The following is a 26,438-nucleotide window of genomic DNA, read 5'->3' as shown; positions in this document are numbered from 1 at the left end:
TTAAAAAAACCCAGTCTGATTTAAACTAAGAAAGATGGTCAGGACCAGATTCATATTTTTTTGTGCAAACCAGGTCTGGTGGGGTGTGTGTGTGTGTCAGTTGGTTCTGATTCCAAATCTTTGTTCCTTTATTTTCTCCCCCTCAGAAATGGGTGCACATTGAAGTGGGGTAAATTGCTGAGCCCCTGTGTTTCCTGTATTTTGTATTGATTTTATATAAAGTTCTTGGAAGTTTAAACAAATCTTCCAAACTTAATGCTTATGCGTATGTGCATAGATTGTAAACATCTAAATTTTGAGTGGGGAGAACATCTATTTAGTTACAATTGATGCAAGTGATTAGTTATATTTTAAAACTACAAACATAATGAAAAGGAAAAATGTTTCTCTAGTAAAGTGCTATATTATATGATTAATTTGAGTATTTTGGCATGGAAATATATGATCAAAAACCTTCTCTCCCATCCATTTTTGAATTCTTTTAAAGCAAAGATTAAAAGGGGGGGGGGGGAGTACTCCAGTCCCACAGGCACTAAGCACTGGTGTTAGGCAAAAACCTACTTGCAGAGTAAGATACATACAGTAGGCTGCCTTTTCACAGCTCCATTGTGTAATATTGTAAGGAAAGCTGGGTAAATAGGCATGGAATTTCTTTCTTCCCGGACTGGTAACTTTCTAGACCATGAAGTCGTCAAGTTCATCTGATACCCTAATGTCACAGTTTAGGATTATAATAAGAAAAGTTTTTTTGTTTGCATGTAGGACTAAAGGATGTAATAATTGAGAAAATAATTTGGAGTGAATAGTTCATTCAATTTACACTGCATATTTTCTTATTATATTAACATTTTGATTGCTCTTTTATTTATTAAGAGTACAATCAATAATAGCAAAAAATCTGGTGGATCTCTAATTCAGATTCTCTTTATAGAAAGGAGGGTTTCTTTAAGAAGAAAGGGGGGAAATCTATAAAACAAAGAGCAAATAAAATAACCACTTCAGGCGCTTTCTCTTTTTCTTTTCTAATAACCAAGCCGGGAACTATGTGCAGTCAGTTGTGAAGTTTTTGCCCAAAGAAGCCTAAGAGCTTTTCTTTTCTCATGGCAGAGGGGATGCTTTTGAATCTGATAATGTTTGTGTGTGTCTCGCTGTGGGGCTGAAATGGGGAAGGGAGGGGGTGATGGCTGAAATGTTTCTGTTGCATGTGGGGGGAGATCGAAGTTGGAGGAAGAAAAGATACTGTTGTGTTTTGCTTTTTAAAGTGACATACAGTGCAATTCACCCAGAAATAAATCTCGCTAAGTTCAATGGGACTTACTTCCAAGTAACCATGGTTAGGACTGGTGTGATAAAGTGTGTGCCTGTGTGAGAACTGGGGAGAGTCAGAATTCTGAACCCCCACCTTAAAACTAGAGGGGGAAGAGATGGATCTCACAGAAAAGATGAGCATATATGTGCTCCCCTTCCCTTAGAATGTAAATTTTATAGCTTGGCACCATTTAGCAAAGAGCTTTCCACCTCCGCTTCGCACTTGCAATCAGTGATTTTCCCTGAAAGTTGAAGCGGAGAGAGAGAAGTCATTTGTTCACCAAAGTCCTTCTTTACTGGTAGCAGGTGTTTGTTTCTAGAAAAGGCATTCACTCTAAAAAAAGGTTAGGGGATAACATCATATAAAGCTACTCATCTGTGCCCTGTGCTTCAGGAAGACAACATATTGTTACACAGGTTCTTGGCACTGAGATCCTGCAAGAAATTCGTTATCAGCCGTTATAATCAAACTCTGCTTGTGTATGGTTTGGCCTTCAGGGTAGAAAAAGGCTCTCTTATTGCTTCCTTATGGAGGAACTTGCTTTTGCCTGCAAAAATATATTGTTTTATCCCAGTTGTCTTAAGAGAGGGCAATAAAAGATCTTTAACATGATTTAAAGACAACAACTTCAAAACAAGTCCCACTGATGCCCGTTTTGATTTAATTATTTTCAATTTGGCATTGTTGTGCTGTTGCATAGAACAGGATGCCACCTTTCAAACTTGGCTAATTCACTTGCCTCCAGGGCTGAGTGATTTCCTCCTTACACTGGGAGTAATTGCCACATGGCAGGTTAAAACACACCTTCAGAATTGTTGTTGATAGGAAAAGAGTGATGACTTAAATTATATGAGGGAAATCTGTACCTGGGAGGTGTGTGATAGGCGATATGATTAACAAAATAATAAATTTTCAAATTTTGAATGCATTTTTACTATTATATAAACTTTGAAATTGGCATCTGTGCCACAAACTTAGATTTCATTCACTTCCATTTGTTGATTTGTTCTGTTAATTTTTCTGGCTTTGGATCAGATAGACACATTAATACCCTTCTCTATTAATTCATTGTGCTGCTTTGTCTCAGAAGCTCCTTCACTGGTCATAAACATTTTTTTCTTGGTAGTCGAGAGGGAGGCTTTTGAAATGTTTGTTTTGTTTTTAAGTTAAAAATACTATTTTCACATTTGACTTTGTTCTTCTACCCACACTGGAGTTTCAGTTCTAGTGTGTGCAGTTTGCACATGGAATTTAAAACAGTTTTTGTTTTCTTTGAAAAATCTGCTTGTCTTACGTGAAAAGGGTTTTGAAGCAATACAGGGGGGAATGCAGTAGATAGAACATTTCCAGAATTCAGTTTCAATTTGTCTTATAACGGTGTATATATGTGTGCGCACGTTTGAACTGATGGTTCAGTTGATTATTGAATTTCTATCCGTTAATATATTTTCCACAGAGATCCTGATTTTAGGAAAGGGTTAAAAAGCTGAACTAGGAAGGAGGATGTATTAAAAAGTACAAGTGCACTTGCACATTTGTATACATAAGGTAATTTAAGCCAAGATCCATAGTGTGGGGATTCACTGGGAAAACCTGGAGTCTCGTTTTGTTTTATAAAAACCCTGCTGTGTCTGGTGAACAGAGGTTGTCTGTATAGAAGACGGTTATTGAAAACTTTGCAATGTAAGTATCTCATCAGGTCAGTAGAGTTTCCTGGACAAGGTGTTAGTTAGCATTGTGAATCTGACTCTTTCAAATTCACTATTGCACATCGTTCTCTACTGACTTGGTCTTTATGGCAATATCAGCATTTGTTATCTGCTAGCCAACCTCCATGTCCTTGCAAAGAGACAGAATCTGATCAATTCACTGCCCGCTTACCTGAAACACTTCCATCCGTTTCAGGACTTTCAACAACAAATGGATCAGTAGACGAGCATTTCTGCCACCCATTAAGGGTTGCTGTGTATCCTGGCATTCTGGATGGAGTATTACGTTAACTGCATGCAAACTTCATAAAAGCACACTATAAAAATTCTAAGTATCGATAAAAAAAACACAAGCATTGAAAATACTTGGGTGGGAGAGAGAAGCCACTGTGCCCCATTTTGATATGCTGCTTCTCATTCTGCCCCACTGGCGAAACTTTACCACGTGGTGCCTTTGAATGGGCATTAGCATATAGTCAGCTAAACCAGAGTTGGAAACAAACCTATGGAAATCACTGGCATGCAAATGTTTTAATCAGCCGACAGGGGTTGGCAGAGGAGGGACAGAGAGCTCTGCTCCTCTCCCAGCAGCCTGCTGCATGTCTATACTGGGTGAGGAGGAGGCAGCTTCTGTCCTGCAGCAACTTACTTGCTGGAGTGCCCCATCCATCGTCTGTCAGTCCATTAGCTCACTTGCATGCAATTCCTTATTGTTTATGGCTACCAGGCAAGTGTGTTAATACAAGGGTAAACTAAACAGTCATACTTCGAAGTGGGGAGAGGCTTTCCCGCAAGGTTTGGCAAGCCGCTTTGAGGTTTTATTACAATCAAGCGGTATATAAATCTTGTTAAATAAATAAATAAAAGTGATTCTCTGTGAGAAGCCTGACTTTGCTTCACTAGTTCATGAAATAATGAATAAGGAAAATCCCTGCAAATTCAGAAGGGAAGAGAAGTTTGTATCTTTTTTGAAGAATGGGAGCGTTAGCCCATTTGTATATAGCAGCTGTATGCCAAAGAACCTGGATATTTTAACATGAACACTATCCTGGCACTATTTCTCCTCAGTCTATTTAGCTTCCTGAATTTATGCTGGTATGGTTTAGAAGAGAGCCCTACTTGCCTGTATAAGCACACAAAGGGTGGAATAGCACTATCAGGTAAAGCATAAAGCATCCTGCATGAAGACAGTGAAAGGACCAGTGTGCCTCTGCAGTATTAGGTAACGGAGCATGTGTATAGTGTGTTCCTTGAGGGCAGCATAGGAGCTAACATGCTTCTGGATTTATCTGGCACTGTTTGATCCTGTCAAAAGGAAACTGTGTAATGACTCACACATGCGGGAGTGAACAAAGCAGTTTTGGGGAATATATCCCAACCCCGAAGAGGCAGTTTGTTCAGTTAAAAACCAGTCATTCCTCTTTAAAAAAATCTAGGAGTGGCCAGCAGCTTAAAACTGTTCTCCCATATCCCATGGCCCCATACAAACAAATAAAACATGGGAAGCGGCAAAGAAGAGTGTAGATGAATTAGTTGATATTTTCAGGCAATTTTTCTAGGGTTTTCCTATGGTCTATTTCCTGTATACACTTCTAGTTCACACATATTTTAAGCTTTACAAATGACAATCCAGGTATATTCAAATAAAACATAGTGATTGTTTTATCTTAGGCAAAAGGCCAATATAAGTAGATGGTGTTGACCTGTGTTTCAAGACCTAGACTTACAGACTGTCTAGTTTACTTTTTGGTTGTGCTGTGATCATCCTGTGTTGCTTTGGGTGGGTCACTGCTTCAGTAACATCTAATTTCAATGACAGTTACCCCCGTTTTGGAATAGAATTACAGTGAAGTAGTTGGATGTACTTCTTGCTGTTGGGCACCTTAGAAAAGCCTCTGTAAATAAGGTACTTGAATAGGGTGAAAAAAGCTTGCTTGTGGTGTGAAGGATTGGAGGAGATGCAGAAAGCCTGTTTTTCTGCCAGCAGCAAAGACTCGAAAAGAAGTATATAATGGGAGAGGCAGTAGATCCTGTCAGATAGCAGGACTTCATCCATTGTAGTGAGGTAGGAAACAGCTGGATTTTTAGATGAAGGGCAATACCATGCCAGCATAATGGACCAAAGTGATATTTGAGCATCGTCAAACACTTCGTACCTTAATTTTCCTGGTGATACTCTATATGATAATTCTTTTCATTCTTGTTATTCAACATTCATTAACTCCAAAATATTTACAAATGATTTATGTTTGTAACCTAGTAGGGAGTTTTTAAACTTGAACCCAGTGTGTTATATTGGTTTTGCATAGAAAGCACTCCATGGCATGACCTGAATTTGACCCAGCTCTGCCCATTTTTCTGCCCTGAAGATGTTCTTGGGGCTCTCAGAAATGGCTTCCCAGATGGATGAAGGTCTGGGTCACAGAGCTCTTCCGATTTACGTGTGAAAGGATGCTGCCGCCTTTTGGTTTAGGACCTGATTTGCCAGATGTGGGATTAAAGGTGGAAATGCTGAATATCAGATAACTGACATAACTGGACTGTTTGTGGCAAGTTGTTTTGCTGCAATCTGATTAGTTACAGCCAGCCCTTAACGTCACAATAAACAGCCAGTTGGAATTGATGACTATCTCCTTCTAGCTCAGGCTGAAGCAGCATTATCTTTGCCTAGACAAGGGAGTGGAAACAGTACTGTTAACATCTCTCTGCCTTCCTATTTTTTTTGGGGGGGGCACTCATGTATGGTGTAACTAGGTTCTTACGGCTGACTTAAATGCCCATCAAACATTTTTTGTGTGCCCAGCTAGTTGACTGAGAAGCATTTCAAGAAGGCAAGAAAAAGTTCATAGAGGGGTGCCAAGGATACAATACAAAGCTACATCTTCATCTTCCAGTGAGCCTAACAGTCTAGAACAACTTGGTTCTTGGGGGTCGCTTTTCAGTATTATTGGCCTTTTCCAATTCCAGAGAGTATGCTGATACCAAGTTAGTTTATGCAGAGAGTTGGCATCCCTCTCTTCTCTGATTCATCTTGGTTCAACTATTGGACATGCACAATGTTTTAGGCAAGCCCCAGCTTCTATTTTAGAAGATGTTGTGCCTTTGTTTCTTTGCAGCTGCCCGGCATTTGTTTTGACAAGGTACCTTCTCCAAACAGAGACTATGGCTACGGACTCTGGCAAGTTGCATTTGTTCATTAATGAACGGTGCCCTGGTTTTCTTCGTTTTCTCTGCCTTCGTGTATTACTAGGGTGGGTGCATTAATCTGAAGTGGATGGCAGTTTAAAATGCCAAGATACTTTCTTAGCAAGCAAAATTTAGCAGTTTTTTTCCCTCGCACTTAAAGAAAAATTGCAGACTGGTTTTTTTCCCAATAAGTAGAAGGGAGATGCTGGCATAGCAGAGTGGAGAACTGAAGAAGAGGAGGAGGAGGAAGAAGAAGAAGAGTCATCTCTTATACCCCCCCCCCCTTTCTAGCAGAAACCATTTTCTACAAAATATATCAAAAGCAGTAACTTTATTGAGATTTTATGTGTGTTTTAACTAGACCAAACTATGCAGTTGGGTGATGAAAGTATGTTAATATTACTTTTGCAGTAGACTCTTGAGGTGGAATTTGGAGGTGTGAAGGAAAGCAATTGTTCTGATTTAAAGATTTAAGTTGCAGGACTTCAGTCAACTTCACCCCTGACCTTTTCTTGTCCTATTTTTGCCTCTGATGTAAACATAACATTCATGTTGTTCATGGAAGGAGGCATCGTTTTAATTCTGAGTGCCAAAAATCTTTGCGCTGAGGTCGCTTTCTCTCCTACACCCTATTCATTCAGTCAGATAAAGTGGCATTTCAATAATACAACATAACAATCATGCTGAGCATTTTCTTTTTGTTCATCTAACTTAAAATTTACCTTTATGCCTGGCCAATATTTAATTTCAAGTATCCCATACTTCATGTCGTGTAATTCTGAGAGTTACGTTTGGCATAGCGAAAGGACAGAAACGATCATTTCTCTCCCTAGGCAATTAGAAATTAAAACTTAATACTCTGGTTTTTTTGAGATTTAATATTTTCATTTTTCATAACAAAGTTGTTGCACTATCTATAAATGGATGAAATGTTCTACATTTGTGATCAGGTTGTGTATTATTAATTTCTGTAACGCTTTTAAAATTTCTGTATTCTTGATCTTTTTATCATACTCTTTGGCAGTTTGCTGTTAACCCCATTTTAGAGATGAGGAATTTATGGAGTACCATTGGTTAACTTTGTCCAGCATTTTTTCTGTTGAAACAAAAGCTACACAGAATTCTTGCTATTTGCCGCCTTTTGTTAAAAAGAAAATAGAAACTATTTTTTGGCTCCATCACCACATTCAGAGAAATGATCTACAAATGAGAGTCCTGCTTGTTTCAATTTGTATGCTTTCTAACTGCACCTACTGTTTTTATTTTCCCATAGTATTTCAGTGTGAAGTCTTAAAAGTAACCATAGTGCAGAAATTAGTATCTCGCCTCCCGCAGGATACTCAAATAGGATTTACCGGGCTGGACTGTAAGGTTGAGCTTTTATTTTTATTGGCAAAATCTTGACAAAAAAATGACACTGCCGACACGGGTTGCCATACGTAAAGATTTTCCCAGACATTTCAGCAATTTCTGCCCAGACGCTGTTTCTGATAGCTGATTGCCGGCTATGTCCGGGAAATTCCGGATGTATGGCAACCGTACTGTACGAATATTTTCAGAGGAGTAAGAGAGGAGGCTGGTGTGTGTGCAAAGTATATATCTGGTGTGTTCTTTAGTAGAAATGCCCTATATTGTGTCTTCTACCATGTAGCTTGCTCAGGGTAGAACAACTTACTTGATAACTGAAAAGGGCAATTACCAGTAAAAGAAACAACACCATTCTTGTGGAGTCCATGATTGGCATGTATTGGTGGTAATGCAGCCACCTAGTGTTGGTTTGGAATCCAGAGCAGAACTGGGCCAAGCGTGGTAAATAAGGCACTTGGTGAGCGAACTTCTAGATCAACTCTCCTGCTGCTTTAGTCTCCCTGGAATAATGCAATCTCTTGTCTGTTGTGAAAGGACTTTCTCAAGGGAAGGCAGAAGGGGTTGGTTGCTATTAGACGATCGATTCTAAGGGAACAATAGGGCCAGAATGAAATATAACCAATGAAAAGCATTTTTGAACATGCATATGTTGCATTAGGATGGGAACTTCAGATAAAAACTCCCTCTTATGCACATTGAATTCTGAGTTATGCAAATGTCCAGAGTTAAAGAGTCTGTCTGTCTGTCTGTCTGTCTGTCTGTCTCTCTCTCTCTCTCTCTCTCTCTCTCTCTCTCTGTGTGTGTGTGTGTGTGTGTGTGTTTGTTCTCTTGACTTTCTATAGCCATCTGGAATAAAGGGAGACATACTCAATGTTTTGATAACTGATGTATTTCCTTGTACTATGAAACCAGTACGAGCGCATCTGACCTTTTTGCAAAGAGGGCAAAAAGAAAAACCCCGTCGTGACTATTCTTACTATTTGACTATCATTTTTCTTAATAATGTAATATTTAATGAAATAAAAGGTTTCCATGCTCTGGTGTCAGCAGAAAATGTTTAGAGTTTCTACAGTGTTTTCACAGTCTAGAGTAAAAGTCCAATGTGAATTTTTAAGTTTTGCTGCCTCAAACCTTGATATAGTAGTCTTGCCCTGACTTGGAATAACCAGCTGCGCCTTCCCTCCCCTGGCCCATGCTGCCACATGGAGAAAGTTCTGTTCCAAAGTTTGACACATTATTGCATAAAATCAAATGTCTGCTTTTGCTTGCTGATGCGCTGTAGGGCTGTGTATTTTCTTTAAAGGTACTGTACATATTCATGTGCTTTGAAAATATATTGTTTGAAGTACGGTGCACTAAAATAAACTGAAGAAAGGAATTGTTTGAATAGTGTCTGTCGGATTCTGTAGTTCTTGGTTACGGCATGTAAATGGTTGGAGGTATAGGCTTTGCCCCAGAAACTGGTGATGGGTTCCTTGTGGTGCTAGTTCTTTCTTGGAGTGGCATGTTAACACATTATTTATGACATATTATAAAGTAAGTATAGCACTGTCTAGGTCTGTTAAAGGTGGCATGGCAGCATGATGTCTCTGTGCTTGTGACATTTTACCTAGCCTGTGTGTGTGTGTGTGTGTGTGTGTGTGTGTGTGTGGAAGGGAATCTCATAGTTCCTGAGAAATAGCAATATTTTTAGACCCTATTTTCACAATCACTGGAATTGTGTGGGAAATCCTTTCCTGGGCTGTACCACTTCAGATTGCAGGTGGTACATTTTCTCCATGGAATCAGGAAAAACACCCTTTAGAGCAGATTAAAACTCTTTACCCTGGTGTACCGAGCCCTACCCCTGTGGGAAACATTCAGATGTCACCCCATTTGCACCCTGAAATGGTAACCCTAAGAAAGCCTTAACTATGTAACTTCATTTATTATGTACAATGGGCCTAAACTTTTGTACAGTACTCTCCCCTGACCCAAGTTCAAGGTTGAGTGTGACAGTTTCTAATGAGGTTCAGTTTGCATTATACTACATATGGACCTGATAAAGTGGTAACCCAGGAGTAAGAATCGGTGAAATGAGAGAGAAGCTTTTTTAAAACCCATCTCTTCCTTGAAAGGGTTTTGTCATCCTAGTAATTTTAGTTAATCTGAAGTAGGAAAATCCTTCTCCTTCCAGTGTTCTTAAATCTTTATATGCCTCCACTCAGTGATGCATCCAATTTGAGGCTATTTAGTGCTGGAGCACTTGTTCTGTCATCTAGGGATGAATGAATTTTAAGAGTTTCCTTGGATTTTAAGGCCTGGGATGAGACTAGAATGGCACTCAGGGTGATTTCTGATCCTTGGTCTCCAGGTTGCCTTTGTTGAACCTCTTCCTCCTTGGACACTCTGTAGACCATCTTAGAATAAAATACTATGAAGATTGTATAGAAATACCCCAAATAAAATAAAAAAATCCTTTCAGCAATCTTTCATTAGCATAGTTCACTTTTTGATATATCAATCATTTTGTTCTTGTGTGTATGGAGTTCGTAGCACAGTACTGTAAGTACAGTGGTGTTTCAGGTTACATATGCTTCAGGTTACAGACTCCGCTAAGCCAGAAATAGTGCTTCAGGTTAAGAACTTTGCTTCAGGATAAGAACAGAAATTGTGCTCCAGCGGCGTGGTGGCAGCGGGAGGCCCCATTAGCTAAAGTGGTGCTTCAGGTTAAGAACAGTTTCAGGTTAAGAACGGACCTCCGGAACGAATTTAGTACTTAACTAGAGGTACCACTGTACTATGATTAGTTGCTTCCTTCTTGATGAAATCAAAGACAGTCATGTTGACCCAGTTTAGGCTGATCTCTAGCTAATAAGCCATGGTACATTGGACTGAGAATGAACATTAGGCTTGTATATGCCCTTCCTCCCTTTCCCTTCTCTTATGCACTCTGATGAAAAACTACCAGGGTTTGTTTAAATCAGTTTCCTATTACATTAGAACCAGGAAACCTGAAACCAGGTTTAAGATTACAAACTAGGATATTTTCCTAGTTTTCCACTGAAAACTGAGATTTAATAAAGTCTTGCATTATAGTACACAAGAATAGGGAACAGGGAGGCGTGCAGGTATAGCACTTTTCTCTTGGTGCAAAAATCATTTATGTCTGAAATAAGCCACTGTCCCCCTTCCCCCACCTGTTAGAACCGAAAGTTCCCTTTTTGGCCCAGTAATACCATTAAGGCACTATTGTATTTCCTCTATTCTTAATTTTCGTGAACCACCCTGATAAACTTTTATACGGAGGTATAAACATCTCAAGCATTGCAAGGAGTGTATTATCTAGCACTACTCTAGAACTATTATTTTCCCTCCTAGGCGGCATTCATATTTAGCCAACTATGGGAATGGAACGCTGACATCTTGCATGTCCCACTTTTAAGATGTATGCATTAAAACTAAAAATAAAATAAAATATGTAACCCCATATTTCAAGCTGCAAAAATTTCAGCTTTTGATAATTTCTATGTTCCCGAACTTTGGCATGTTCAGACCCTACTGTTTTGTCCCCATGTGAAACAGAACACATCAAGGTGTGCAAATGAAGGTGACTGTCTAAAGAGCTTCAGACTGCCTGCACTTTGTGAGGAAAGTTGCAGTAGTAACAAAGCCAAAATCACTCTGTTAATCATCTGGAAATAGCATTCCACCCTGACATAGCTGAAGGGGAAGGTGGGGGGTGGGGGTGGAGGAGAGGTTCCAACATGACCCATAAACACAAGAGGACTACCATAATCTGATTTGTTAGTCTGGGATGAGCTGGATTGTGAATCTCTTTCCAGTTCTCAATAGGAGCGATAACGCTGCCATTAAAAGCCCTGAATGCAACTAGTATTTATTTTGCTGTCATATGGAGTTCTTGCTATGGGTTAGTGATTGAATAGGTAGAGAGATTCACTTTCTGCTGTAGAGGAAAAGTTAAGACATGTCGGAGAAACAGCTGTTTCTTCCGATTCCGTGCTTGTCCTGTGATCACGCAAGCTACAATTTCTTCATAGCTGTAAATCTAGTATTGTGCATTTTGTGAAATCGAGAGTGCAGGCGCTGAGGACCTTGGGCTACACATAATAGCCAGCATAAGATGACCAAGAATTTTTAGGTCTAAAAGAACCTGCATATTTGTCTTCTTTTCTCTCTGTCTCTTTCGCCTATTAGTCCATGTGGCGGTAAAGCAATATGGGAAAGTTTTAAATTGAAATTATTACAGCTATTTCTGGCGTCACACCGAAGTTGGCCAAGTCAACTGACTTTGTAGAGCTACCATTTATTTATTTATTTAGAGGGGGGGGGGAAATGTGCAGTTAGATTTGCTCATATCTAACATGTGCCTACATGTAGTTCTCTTTGTGATGTGAGCTATTCAGTTACTTGTTTAATAGCCTATTCTAAAACTAGTAAACTAGTTCTTAGCTGTTTCTTGTTGAAGGAAGTGGCTAATTTGGAGCCTTGTAAACTGTAAGGAAAAATTAACTGAAGCAGGCAGAGTTCCCAGATGTACAGCTTTGCACTGAGGGCGGCACCAGTTAAATGGTATAATCTTGCACTATAGGCATGTATGCACTGGATACATTTTTGCCTGGAGGGTTTAGGAATTTGTCTCCTGGCTGCTGGTACTACTTACTGATTCTGATTTATTAGTTCTTTATTGTTAAAAAAAATTGATAAGCTGCACCATATCTGTAGGATATAGGAACAGTTTTAACAGAGCAAACATTTTCATAGAGCAGTTTGGGACTGGGCCAAGGCCCATTTCCACTATCTTCTTGAGGATAGTAGTTGCTTTTTTTTCCCATTGACAGCAAACTGCTGCTTCTGTTGAGTAAAGGGCTTAATTAGAGTAAGACACTGGATAGGCTTTCCGTATCTGAGTACTTGTTATGCCGCATCTTCTTGTTCTTTCTTTGACAGTACGTACAAAATGATGGTAGTATTTCAGCAGCTACCTTGGTGGTATGACTGAGGTATGCTTCACTCTCATAAAACAGGGCAGAACTTGAATCAGGGAAGTTGATTCACACAACTCCTAACAAGTTGCCGGTAATACCTTTTACTTCTTGCATTCTGTAGTGCATGCCTGCATGATTAAAAATATATATATTAAAGTCTTGTTTAAGACAGATTCTTGCCTTCCGAAGAAAGTGTGGTTGCAGGGGGGGGGGGTGTTTCAGATTTTACTGTATTTTTACTTATTTAGGGTATTTCTATCCGGACGATGCCCATCCACAGTGGCTTGAAGTAGGAAATGTTTACAAAATATCAACTGTAAAAGTTTGCAAAATATATACAGTGTTCAAAAACAAAACAAATAAATATGCTCATCTGGCCAATTAAGCACTTTAACAGCACTAGAAAAATAGAATTGTAGAGTTGGAAGGGCCGCAGGGGTCATTCTAGTCCAACTCTGCTGCAATGCAGGAATCTCAACTAGGAACTCTCGGTTCAAGACTGGACTAGTCAGAAAAGAGATGTATTTAAAGCCTTTTGAAAAACTTGAAGCCTGGAAGCCTGTCTCAGATGCACTGGCATAAAGTTCCAAACCCATGCGGCCATCATGGAGAAGGCCTTCTCCCTCATTTAAACCAGCAGCTTAAATTTAAACCAGCAGTTTAAATGGACACTTGTATATGAGAGCTTGTTCCTTGGCCTGCTTCTTCTTGCATCTGATGTTTGGGGTTATTCGACAATACAGTCATACCTCGGGTTACAGACGCTTCAGGTTACGTTTTTTTTGAGTTATGGACCTGCCGAAACCCCGAAGTACTGGAACAGGTTACTTCCGGGTTTCGGCGGTTGCGCATGTGCAGAAGCGCCGAATCGCAACCCACGCGTGCGCAGACATGGCGCTGCGGGTTGCGAACGTGCATCCCGCATAGATCCCACTCGCAACCTGAGCGTCCACTGTAGTTTCAGCAGAAGCAACTGGCTTAGAAGCTTAGAATATGTGGGCTGAGCCATAGTTGCTTTATTAAGCATCCCCAGCTGATCACTCATCAGAATATTGCCAATGTACCTGTGGATATTTCTGGTGCTTGCAATTTATAGGTAGCTGGGCAGACAGACTTCTCATTGTCTCTAGGAGCAAAGAAAACAACAACTGGAAAGCTGTGTCTCTTCCACACACACACACACACACACACACACAGGCTTAGTAGGGCTAGAAATGCTTTTGTCTGGTTCTGAATTGGTGATTAAGCCATTAGCTGTATGTAGCTAATGCTTGAGATGACAACTAACCCCCCCCCCCACATTTGACTTTCTTGCTACATGGTGGGGCAGTATGTTTTAATTCACATGTTAAACCTTTTACTAAGTGTAAGACCAAATGTGAAAATGGGGGGTGGGGGGGCTGCTATCTGAAAATCTTGTTGAGGTGTAAATTTGTCCCATGACTGGTAATGACTTCTCTTGTATAAGCTATGAATGAAGGAGACTGGACACAGTATATGCAAACTAGCTGTATTTGATGTCTTCCGCTGGTGAATTCGCGTGAGCTTTCCATGAGCTAAATCCCTGCTTGCAGAGCAGCAAAGTCATTCAGAGCCTCGCAATCCTGTAAAAATGTAAACACACAAATCAAGGTGGGAGATGAGGCTTCCTTTCATTACTTTAATTTTGTGTGTTGTGCATGTTTCCTTTATTTCCTGCACACTTTTATCCATGTGCAAGTGTGTAAGGTAGGTTTCCAGTAGCAGGAAACACTGAGGGCATAGTGTGGCTAAGAGTTGCAATTCCATTCATTTTCTTTTTTCATCCACGGTTGAATTTTTTTTCCATTTTTGTATTTTCTTTTCTGTTTAATTAGGTTGTGATGGGAAATTATCTCTATTCGAGAGTAAAACTCCTGACTTTGTCCCAAGCCGAAATTTCGTGTGTTGCACAAGTACATAATGGCGAGAGGGTTTTTTTTAAAATAAAAAACAATTTCTTCATAAAAGCTTCTTAAAAGAGAAACTGTTTTCCTTCCCCATGCTGCCTCCTCCCTGCCCCCCCCTAATTAAACGGTTTGAATTTGCACGTTAACCGCTTGGCGCTTCCTCGGCGCCTCAGATGATTAGAAAGGGATATTCATTTATGCCTTTTAAACGCCGCCCCGATTAAAATCAGAGAGATTTTTTCCTTCATCAAAATCTAACATCCTTGAAAAATTAATTTGATGCCTCTTGTTATCAATTAATTGAATCTCGTTGGGAAGGAGGCTTGTGCAGCGGGTGGTTAGCGCTAGTCCTTCTGTTCTTAGCTGCTTTTTTAAAACACACTCTCTCCCCCCCTCTACTGCTTCTTCCAAACTGTGACATTATAAAACTTTCTTTTATTATCTTACTCTTCTTATATAAAATAAATGAATAAAACTTGTTTCTGCCCCCGCCTTTCTTGGGGTGTCTTCATATACTGTATAGAAAGGAAACCTCCTCTTCCTTCCACTTCCTAAGAAGACTTCAGGAAAAAAAATAGTGCTTTAGCAATTTCTTGCCAATGTAGCTGGGTTTTCATTCTCTTTCAAATGGGGATATTGGATATTTCATTTGACTCTCCCTTTCAATTAAAAACGTAGAGCACCTTCACTTAAACCTGCTTCTTTTCTCTGCTGAAGTAATTTTTTTGTTGTAAATTTCGGTTCTTCCCACGAGACGAGACAGACTCCTTCAATATGAATAGACTTCTTTCCCCACTTTATTAACTTCTCAACTCTTTGTCCCCTTTTCTGCTTTCTTAAACAAAAAGCTGGCAATCAAAGGTACTGACTTATTCGCACAAGCTTTTTTTATTATTTCTTTAAAAATTATTTAAATAAACTATATCTCGAAGTGTTTTTCTCTTCTTTTCTGCATTACACTGAAACTGCAGAGTTATTCAAACTCTATGTCTCCCTAGTTCTATAACATGATCATGAATAGATGGATGGAGCAAATTTCAGATTGCAACAGAATAGCATGAGCAGTAGAGAAGAAATTTCTCACTTCCTCAATCCCCATTGTGTTAGGAAGGCCACTCCTGTTAATGGTACTTAAGTGTTCTCACAGACCTGGCAAGGGTATAAACTTGTATGTATCGTTCACCTTACAGCTACTGTTTTCAATCCTGTAGTGTTCTTCCTCAGACTGGGATCCCTCTAGTGATTAGACTATACAGAAGTATTTTGAAATTAAAGTTTTTTGCCCTATCTGTCCATCTGTCTGGATATAAAATGATAATCATGGAAGACAACAATGTAAACTTACCAGCAAGTCTGTTTAATGGCTATCTCACCTAGCTTCTCTGCTTAGTTTGGTCCTTTCATAGCTGTTTTTATACAGCTGTTGTTGAGAAATGGTAGTGTTTCTGATTAACGACAGTCGCAGCTGAGAGCATAGACTTGTCATGCAGAAATGGCTTCCCCTACAGACAGAGCTACTGATTCGGCAAAAGTGAATGAAATTTTATAAATTAAACCATATGCACTTTTAAGAAAACTCCACTGGAGTTCAGTTTTGCATAGCAAGTAATTTTGCAGGTTAATGTGTAATTGGCATAATTCTTATTTATGTGAATATGGCGGTGGATGCAATTCCTCTTTCAGAATGAAAGTAGGAAACTATTATTATTAGGATGAATATATTTAAGCATATGCAAATTAAAAGTGCTAACAGATTTGCCAACTATAATTGACATAAAGTTTAAAAATAAAACTAGTTAGAAATCAGGCATGTGCCACTGACTCCATTCTTCAGCTGGTTGGCTTATTACTAATAGAAACTACAAAAAAATCCCCAAATGTGAGAACCTGATGGTAGCACAGCAAAAGCCATAAAATAGTTTGGACCTCAAATGAATGAAATGTTTTGGAGCATTATTAATAATTACCCAAGGGTTACCTTTAGTTGAAACTAGTATTGTCTAAGGGGTAGACCATTTAGCTCAGTTGGGGATTGAACATAGTACATTTTGCATGCTAACTATGTGTTCTACCACTAATAATGCTGGGCTTTCTACTTTTTCACCAATTTCTGAGCCCACAATGCACTTTGCTATTTTGATTTCAAGCTTATCTTTTCAAGGGCTCGCAAAAATGTTCAAGACCCATTTACACTCTGTAGGCTGTGTTTTGTCACTTGCTTGTTCTAAACCATCAAGGGGTAGGAGGAGAAATATCAAGTCATAATTAAATCGTGGTCAATATTATGCTCCAGTTAGTTGTGAACCTGAACATAAAAACACCACCTAGCTTGGTGTGTTAGATATAAAGTGATAACTGAGCTGCTACTATTGTGCGTATCCCTTGAATTACTGATTTCTTAATTTTGTTAAGTAGATTCTGCACTATGACAGCAGCTTCATGTATTATAGTTATGCAAAGGAAAAAAGTTGGAAGGTGTATGCATCCCTCTTTTTAGTTTCATCATCACTGATTGACTTAGAAAACTCAGACTCAGAATTTTTTTCTCTGGGCCCTTTGGGAAAGTGATGCTTTCAAGGTTTCTATATTGAAATGTATTTTTCTACTAAGCAGAACAGCATGGTTAGCTGGTCATCTCCTGTACCAAAGATGATCTTCGTGGAACAGTCAGGGGTGTGTTTGATGACAGAACTTCAGGTTAGCTGTTGGTCTTGCAGAGCATAAATTGAACTTTAGACTATAAAATGCTTCAACAGTCCTGGTTTTATGCTACCCTTAGAAGCTTGCTAGTTTAGTTGCAGCCTCCTATGCTTACCCTGATACTTCTCTTGGTTATGGAGGTTCACAGTGCAGTGCATTGTGGAGCAGCGTTAGAAACTCTGATATATAAGATAGGCACCAAATGGCTCCTTAAACCAGGGTTACAGTCACCAAAACAGAATGCCTAGTTGCTATTTTGGGGCCAGACAGCTCAAAAGCCATCTTTTCCAATAAGACTTTTTGCTTCCTGAAATTAATTGTGATTGCGCAAATAAAATATAACAGATAGAATTCTGCGAGATGCGTTGTTAGTGTGTGAAAACAGTCCAGATCCAAGGATCTCCAGGCATGCACTTCCAGAGGGCTGGAGACATCAGGTACCATCCTGACACCTGGGCATCTTCGCTTGGTTTCAAGTGGCCGATAGCCAGGTGCCAAATGAACCTGGCGCCTGGCGAATTTTGAGCACTGTTATGGAGATGACTTCTGATCCCCCCCTTCCTCCAATGGATTTCCCATTTTATTCTCCCAACTACCCTGTAAAATACTGTGATCTATATCAGGCCTCTGAGTGAACTTGATGGCTGAATAAGGAAACCCAAGCACATTATTTAAAATACCACAGTGGCTCCCCCAACATTCAATATATTTTCTTGACAGATTGGGAATTAGGTAAACTATATTTAAGATAGAAAAATATTACAATATTTGTTCCGGATTGGTTCAATTTTCGCTTCTATTGTGACTTAATATACATCAAGTTTGAAAGATGTACATTAGAGCCCTATACTTGTTTACTCTGATGTAAGTCCCACTGAGTTCAATGGAGCTTACTCCTAGGCAAGAGGGTTTAAGATTGCAGTCTTCCAGAGCAATCCAACTTCCCCCTACCATGCACTAAGTCAAGTAGCTGTAGTAGTGTGGTAGTGAAACCTTTCTAGAGTGGGCCAGGTTGATATTGGATGGTGTGCTCCTTCTTACAACTTCAAAGTACATTCTCATTTAGATATTTTAAGTCCTTTTTTTTATTCCACAAAAAACCACACGCTCAAGTAATACATTTTCCAGCATATTTTGAATAACTTATGTCAGTACGCGTCACCTTAGTTTTCTAATGCTGAATAAAATGTAAGGTTTGTTCACATGATACTAGAAATTTCATTTGCCCTCTCACTTTTTTGTGCATGTGTGAATGTTGTTGATAGGAAATAACAGAAGAGGTCCATTTTCAGTGGTAAATTCTTACCACTGTAGGTTTGGCCTTTGCATGATAGCCTGAAATCCCATATATGTTTATTGGAAATAAGCATTGAAAGCAGAGGGATGCATGCATAGGATGAATCTCATTTTAAAAAAATACTGTTATGGAAAAACAGCTTTAAACCCTGTATGTTCAGTGGTACATATTCTCAAGGTTGGCATGCATAGCTCTGAGCCATAGTTGTTGAAAAGTCATACAATTTATATGATTTCGATTACAAGCCTGGGTTGCAAAAAATAGGTGTTATTTTTTATATATACAAAAATGAAATGGGAAAAATCTAGTTTATAGATTCATAGTATCCTTTCCTATAAGCCACACTTGAATATTTCACTCTTAGTCTGGCTTGTACCTACAGTGACAATTGGTACTTATTATCACTTGGGTTTGCCAAGCGAGTGGAGAAATATCTAGTCCTTAAGAACTGCATTGTTCATATTTTGGTATTGATGTGAATATAAGTTAATTTGCACATGCAGAAAATATTTAACAAGAAAATGGTGTCTGAATGATTGTCCTTCAGAAACATAGCTCTTTTTCTTTTCCCCACTTTCATTTTAATAGAGTATTCAGGGACTCCACTCCTTCAGAGGCAGTGGGGTAGTACATTTTACCCCAGATCACATGTCAACCATCCTGGACTTCCAGAATGTATACCAAGGATACACAAAGGTGTCTTACCCTAGGCAACCTCTTGCCCTGTCTCTGGATTGCTCCCCCTTTTTACCTTGCAAAAAGCCCCTACAGTAATCCCTGGTTAACAGGTGAGGCTGTGACAGTTCTTAATAGTTCTCTTGCTCTTTTCTTGGGAATAAGAGAGGCCACTCTGTATATCTTACATACATTTGAGCTTTCCACACAAATGTCACAGGATATATCTCTTTGCATTTCATACACTTCTGACCTTGCTATTTACATGCCTCGTCTCCCGTCTCCCACCCTCAAGCCTCCGTAGCCTCTTATCGTCAGTTGAGGATCATGCTTCAGGTATCTATTGAAGTAGACTCTAGTTCACAAATACTTGCACTGCAATACATCTGTTAGTCTGTAAGAGGCAACAGGATTTTGTTCTTTGCAGGGCTGTTGGTTATAATCACTTTCCTAAAATCTGGTAATCTATCCTCATTGTGGTTTGTACTTGATTAAAAGCAAGACCTTTTTGTTCTGTATCACTTTTTATGTATAGTTTGGTATAAACTAGGGGGGTTATACGATATGATGGAAAATTTGGAAAACTCGGATGTGAACTCTTAAATGTTCTTTGGCTTTTTAAATCCCATTCTTAGGTGTATGCCTAAAATGCATCTGGTGTGAACTTGGTGGTAAATCTAGGTTGCCTTAATTGGTTTGATAAAGGACTACAGTTGTTTTGGGGTGCTAGAAGTTAGGAATGACCAGATTCATTCTAAAAACAGAGGAACGTATTGGCTAGAGTTATTGGCATGCAAGTCCAGAGGCACTGCATATGCACAATTATATTTTGAGGATGTCTTTTATAAGAGCAGTCATGTTGGAAACATGCATTTTTTGTTATAGCATGAAATAGCCTTCCCGGTGGCAACAGAACAAAAGTTTAAAAATTCAGTTGCCATCTCTGAACAGATTAGTGCTGGCAAGCAGTAGCCTCTTCTCTATGCCCTCCTCCTTTTTGAAACCCTTCAGGGTGACACAATGAGGAAGGTTCTGTTACCCTCGCTTAGACCCAGTCACACACACACACACACACACACACACACGGTTTCCTGAGTCTCCCAAACAGTAAGGCAGGAGCCCCTGTGTGTGCAACGTCACTATTTAATTAGTCGTCCCTGATTAACAAAACTTGGCGTTCAGCTTCCTTCTGCCCTCATCTTTCCTGGCTTCGAATCAATGGCTTTGATATGCTAATTAGGGAGTAATTTAATTTCAAAAGGCCGCAATTAACAAGGGTGTTGTGGACATGCTGTAGTTAAGCGGCGTAATCTAATTTGCATTAGTAACAAGCAGGGACTAATTAGAAGCTTAATTAGACACTTAGATGGCTCTTGTGTTTACTTTCTTAATGAGATGGAGTGGGGCTCTTTTTTTAATCTTTTCAAGAGCTCAGCAGAAAGCAAGCAGTGGGTGAAACCAGGATGCCAACGCCTGGCACTTTTTCAGTCGCTGAAGGCAGCGAAAGCAGGCCGGTTGCCTCACCCAGTCACTCCTCTCCGCAGAAGAGATGAAGGCTTCCAGTTCTAGCCTTGGCATCTCATATAGGATAATAATGGCGGAAGAAACTCTGCTACTATGGAAGGATTTAAAAGTTGGCTATTTCCCCTCCTCATTCTGATGAAAGGCACATAGGAAGTGACCTTGTATCAAGTCAGATCATTGGTTTGTCTAGATCTATATTCTATAGATCAACTGGCAGTGGCTCTCCAGGGTTTCAGGCGGAATCTTTTCTAGCTGTATCTGGAGATACCATGGATTGTACATGGGACCTTCTACATGGAATATTGACCTATGGCCCTTCTAGGGGAAGGCAAGTGACTGTATTGGAGAGGCCAATTCCTGCTCATTGTTAACTATGTGGTCCCCTATCGAAGTGCTAAGTTTTGCTTAAAATGATGGATATGCAAAGGCTGTTCTAGGCTGTATTAGAGGCCCATAGATCCTTTACCAATTCATCTTCATTCCCACCAGTTGAGCACCTCCTGTGAAATTTTTCATTATCTTGTATATACTGTACCTGCTGCACATAGTCTTGATGGTCTTGTAATCCATTTAGTCCCCTGGACTGGACATTCAAATGTTATTTCCTTTGTCAAAAATAGAGTCCCCAGTTGTACAATGCAAATGTCTACAATTCTCACTTTTTTATGACGTAGGAGAAAGGAGACTCTAAGAAATGTAAGTCTATGCAACTTCTCCCTGGCTCCAGCTTCAGTGAGACAACTGCCATAGAATTATTTTCAACTCCTCTTCAGAGTCAAGGATTTGGAGAAATAGGAAAAACTTGGAAACAACAGAATCTGGACAGGGTTTCACATTGTTTTGCATTGTAAGTTCACTAATGAATGTCAACACTAGAAGCAACACTAGACTATAGAAAAGTATGAAGTGCAAGAGCATGGGACATTGAAGGGAAGTTGTCATGTTCTTTTAATGACTATTAGTGCATGGGGTGGGCTCAAAAGTGACTTACTCCAAAATAAAAAGTTGCTTTTTAGCTAGATGAAAGTAGTAGATGAAAGCATCCATAGGTGTGATCCCATTAAAGGGGGTACCTGGACTAAGCCAATCCTTGCTTCCTTAAATCTCTTCTAATTTACTGTAATGCTTTAAATTCATTTTAGCTCTTGCAGATTTTATTTTCTAATCCCTTTCCACATTTCCATGTGTTTGTGTGTTAATTAAAGGGTAAAAAGCCACTCTGAGCAATCCTAGGTTCTTCTTCTCCTCCTGAACCCAAAGCCTTTTAAGATTAAGAGCTGTTTTCTAAAGACTTCCTATTACCCACACTTGGGGAGGAATATCGTTCAACTCTTCACATGTTTAAGCAAAGACTGAATGTGAGTAAAGGTTTGTGAGAGAAAATACTTTATCCTTCTGATAGCTGTGCAAACTCATTGCTGGCTAGCACTACTGTTGCTTAGTCAACCTAAAGGCCAAGTTGTAGCATTCTGAAGTGGTCCTAGGGAGGCTTGGCCAGTTGGCAAGGAGATATTGCTCCCTTCCTTTCTACACCTTGTACAAGTCTCCACAGACCCTGGAATTCAAAGTATCAAGTAGTATGGTGCAGTATGTAGACTTTGGGGTTTTGACATGGGTGATGAGCCCATGAGGCTTGGGGCAGCTTCCTGCGTGACACATTTCTCCTTGGCAGTTGGAGGACAGAAATAATTCTGTGAAATAATCTTTATAAGGTGGCCTAGAAAATCACTGTTCTCAGTGCAACAGTACTTGATAATAAATCTTTTTTGAAAAAGACTGTTTTGTTTCCCAACTACTTAGCTTTAGCCTCAGATATATCCAGATCATTTGCTGAATGCTGAGAATAAAATAAGCAGAAAAACACAACTCTAGGCATGAAAAAGTGTTGATTGTGGCATCTCTTATGCCTGAAGGAGCATCTCTCAGTACCAACTTGCCTACATGTTAAGATCTGCTGAGGCCCTTGTCCATGTACCTCCTTTATCAGAGATACATTATTTGACCGCAAGAGACAGAGTCTTCTCAATAGTGGCGTTATGCCTATGGCATGCCCTCCCCAAAGAGGCACACTTGATGCATGTATTGCAGTGTTCCTGGTGCCTGGAAAAAATGTTATTATTTACCCAAGTATCTTAGTCTGTTGTAAACTTTGGTTTGTTTTTAACAATTGTTTTGCTGTTTTATTGTAATTTTCATTATGATATGATTTTTTGTTGCACATCACCCTAAAATTCAAGTACAGTAAAGGATGATGTAGAAATGTTTAGGTAAGTTAATAATAGTGCGTTGCTAGTTAGGATAGTTGGGGCAAGTCTGTTCTTCATCACCCCACCTTCTTCGCATAGGGTCCATCTTCCTGGGTTCATAAAGCATTTCCTTTCCATTACTTTTTTGTGATCTTTTGCCAGAATATAGGCAACAGATTCTATTCTTAAGGGAGAGACAAACAGACTTGGGGAAATTTACAGGACTTTGCGAGGAAAGGATTGACTGTTGTACCAACCTGTTGAACATGTTGGCATCTCCACTTCTTTAAAAAATATGTATGGTTTTTTATTGTACTGTGTTGTCTTGTGTTAACTGTTTTGATTATTTTTTTTCAAGTGAATGGCATATAAATTTTATGAAATTAATAAAATAAAAAATATTTACAAGCTTAAATGAAAGAATTAAGTGTTTCATTTACCGTATTTTTCGCCCTATAAGACGCACTTTTCCCCCTCCAAAAATGAAGCGGAAATCTGGGTGCGTCCTATGGGGCGAATGCAGGCTTTCGCTGAAGCGTGGAGAGCGAGAGCGGTCGGTGCGCACCAACCCCTCTCGCTCTCCAGGCTTCAGGAAGACATCCGCAGCCTAGGCAGCCCTGCGGGAGGTCCCGCAGGGATGTCTAGGCTGCGGATAGCAGCCTGCTTCCCGGAGCGTCGGGCGCCCTGAAAGCAGAGCGCCCAGCGCTTGGGGAACACATCCGCACCCTAGGCAGCCCTGCAGGAGGTCCCGCAGGGATGTCTAGGCTGCGGATAGCAGCCTGCAGCCCGGCGGGCGGGGCGCCCTGAAGCAGAGCGCCCCTCGCGCCGGGCATACATCTGCAGCATGGGGAACGCGCAGCGCTCCCCACGCTGCAGATAGCAGCCTGCTGCCTGGCGCGAGGGGCGCTCTGCTTCAGGGCGCCCCTCACGCCAGGCAGACACCCGCAGCATGGGGAACGCTGCAGGAGTTCCCCGCAGCGCTCCCCACGCTGCAGATAGCAGCCTGCTGCCTGGCGCGAGGGTCGCTCTGCTTCAGGGCGCCCCTCGTGCCAGGCAGACACCCGCAGCATGGGGAACGCTGCAGGAGTTCCCCGCAGCACTCCCCACGCTGCAGATAGCAGCCTGCTGCCTGGCGCGAGGGGCGCTCTGCTTCAGGGCGCCCCTCACGCCAGGCAGACACCCGCAGCGTGGGGAGCCCTCCAGGAGTTCCCCGCAGCGCTCCCCACGCTGCAGATAGCAGCCTGCAGCCTGGCGCGAGGGGCGCTCTGCTTCAGGGCGCCCCTCGCGCCAGGCAGACACCCGCAGCATGGGGAACGCTGCAGGAGTTCCCCGCAGCGCTCCCCACGCTGCAGATAGCAGCCTGCTGCCTGGCGCGAGGGGCGCTCTGCTTCAGGGCGCCCCTCACGCCAGGCATACATCCGCAGCGTGGGGAGCCCTCCAGGAGTTCCCTGCAGTGCTCCCCACGCTGCGGATAGCAGCCTGCTGCCTGGCGCGAGGGGCGCTCTGCTTCAGGGCGCCCCTCACGCCAGGCAGACATTGGCCAGCCCCACAAGCTCGGGGGACAGCAGGGAGGCGCAGCGCCGCCACCCCGCTGTTCCTCGACCAGGTTGGGTTTCCCGGACCTGCTTTTGGGGGGAAAATAAAGGAAATTTTTTTTCCCTTTATTTCCCCCCAAAAAAACTAGGTGCGTCCTATGGGACGGAGCGTCCTATGGGACGAAAAATACGGTAGCTACTTCTGGTAACCTTTGGCAAAGAGTAGCTGCATGGTGATGGATTTGAATCCTGGTGTTCACAACTTGGGGAGAAGACCTTTTGGGTGGTAAACTGAGTGCTATGCCTGGCCTTAGTCTCTTCCTTTCTTGGTAGTTCTGAAGCCTGAAAGAATGAATTGGGCAAACCGGTTTGGTTGAATGTTGGGAGGGGCTGAACTTTCAGAGTTTGGAACTGAATGGGAATTGCCCTGAAGCTGTATGAATTTGGATCTCTAAGACTGTGGTTATTAAAATATGACAAGAGTATGTTCCGACTTTCAACCAAAAATAAGCTCCTGCCAGCTCAGTGCCAGAAGTTAAAAATTTCATTCGGCCTCCTTTTTCAGATAGAATGTGATATAGAAGGTGCAAGAAAGCCAGAGAATTGTCCAAAACACAGGGTACGTATGTGAATAGGGTTTAGAATATATTCTCTCCCTATGCTTCCTGGAGATTAGGGTTTGTTTAATCTAGACAGAATGCTGTTGATGTGGACTGTGATGTGCTACATATTGAATTTTCAGTCTAATCTACATATTTTCTGGTACTGGAAGAAATCTTCATGCGTCTCAGATTGGTCATGGCTTCTGGAGTGGGGAAGGATGTGTGTATGCATACACGTTTGTATATTTGCACATATTGCCTACTGCTGTGTGCATGCTTGGCCTACATACTTATATGCAACAATTTGCTGTACTACCACTGTATAGTAAGTTCACAATTTATGTTCATTCAGCTTTATGTGTTTGGCAATTTTAAAAAAAGGGGGGGTGAGCATCCAGGAAAAAATTATTTGGGTGCAATGGCGGGTGGGACCTCCATTGTGTTTTGACTATATACAATTTGGGCTTTAAGTGAGATCCCTGGAGGGCTTACTGTACTTGCAGTGCACAGCTCTTGCTTGTACCATTCCATGTTCTGAACTTCCTGGATTTAACTGTGGAGTGCACTGAGGAGCTAGTGAGTGGTGCATCTTGCTTTTTGACATATATAAAAAAATAAAAGAATTGTCCAGTAGCACCTTAGAGACCAACTAAGTTTGTTCTTGGTATAAGCTTTCGTGTGCATGCACACTTCTTCAGATTGCTTTTTGACATTCAAGTTTGGACAAAATTGATATTTGCTCCTTTTTAGCCCATATACTATTTACAGAATCAGGTTTTTTTTTCCTAATCAAAGCGAATCCTCTTATCTTCTGATGACTTTTCTTTTCCAAGCTTAAAAATAGACCCTCACAGACAGGGTTCAAAACTAGCAGGTCACCAGGTGCATTTTGCACCTAAAGATTCTCCATTTGCGAGCACCTCAAAAAGTCTGGGTGCCATGTTTTGAGCCTGACTGACACTCCAGGATTACTGAAATGTTTGTGCTTTGAAACCTCAAAGTATATGTTAAGGATAAACAATATGTTAAGGAGTTTAGCAATAAATAGTAGAGTGTTTTGAAAACTGAAGTATGGTACCAATATTTTTATTGTAAACACTAAATTAAAGATGTATTAACAATCTCACTTATGTGAATTGTGTACTAGTTCATGCTTATCAAAATAATAATAAATAAAAAGTGTTGCTGAACCTGCCCCCCCCCAAATGGCGACTGTACATTCTGTTTTGGCGCCCACAACCCAGATCCCAAGAGCCATTTGGCTCCTATCAGTTTCTAACTCACAGATCTAAGTAGACCTTGCTGTCTCTTACAGTGTTGTGCACTCTATTCTCCTCTGCTATCTCAGCATTTTGGAAAGTGCACCTGCTT

General features: G+C 40.7%; 1 protein-coding gene across 4 annotated transcripts in view; it reads left to right on the top strand.

Annotated features, from left to right (window-relative positions):
- Positions 1-26,438, top strand: part of FOXP4 (forkhead box P4) — a 153,420-nt gene that overhangs the window by 3,525 nt on the left and 123,457 nt on the right. The window lies entirely within an intron of this gene.

This window comes from Podarcis tiliguerta (assembly GCF_965153285.1).
Source record: "Podarcis tiliguerta genome assembly, chromosome: 6".
In the NCBI taxonomy this organism is placed as follows: domain Eukaryota; kingdom Metazoa; phylum Chordata; class Lepidosauria; order Squamata; family Lacertidae; genus Podarcis; species Podarcis tiliguerta.
Note: the sequence above shows the minus strand (reverse complement) of the source record. Positions and strands in the feature narration are given on the sequence as shown.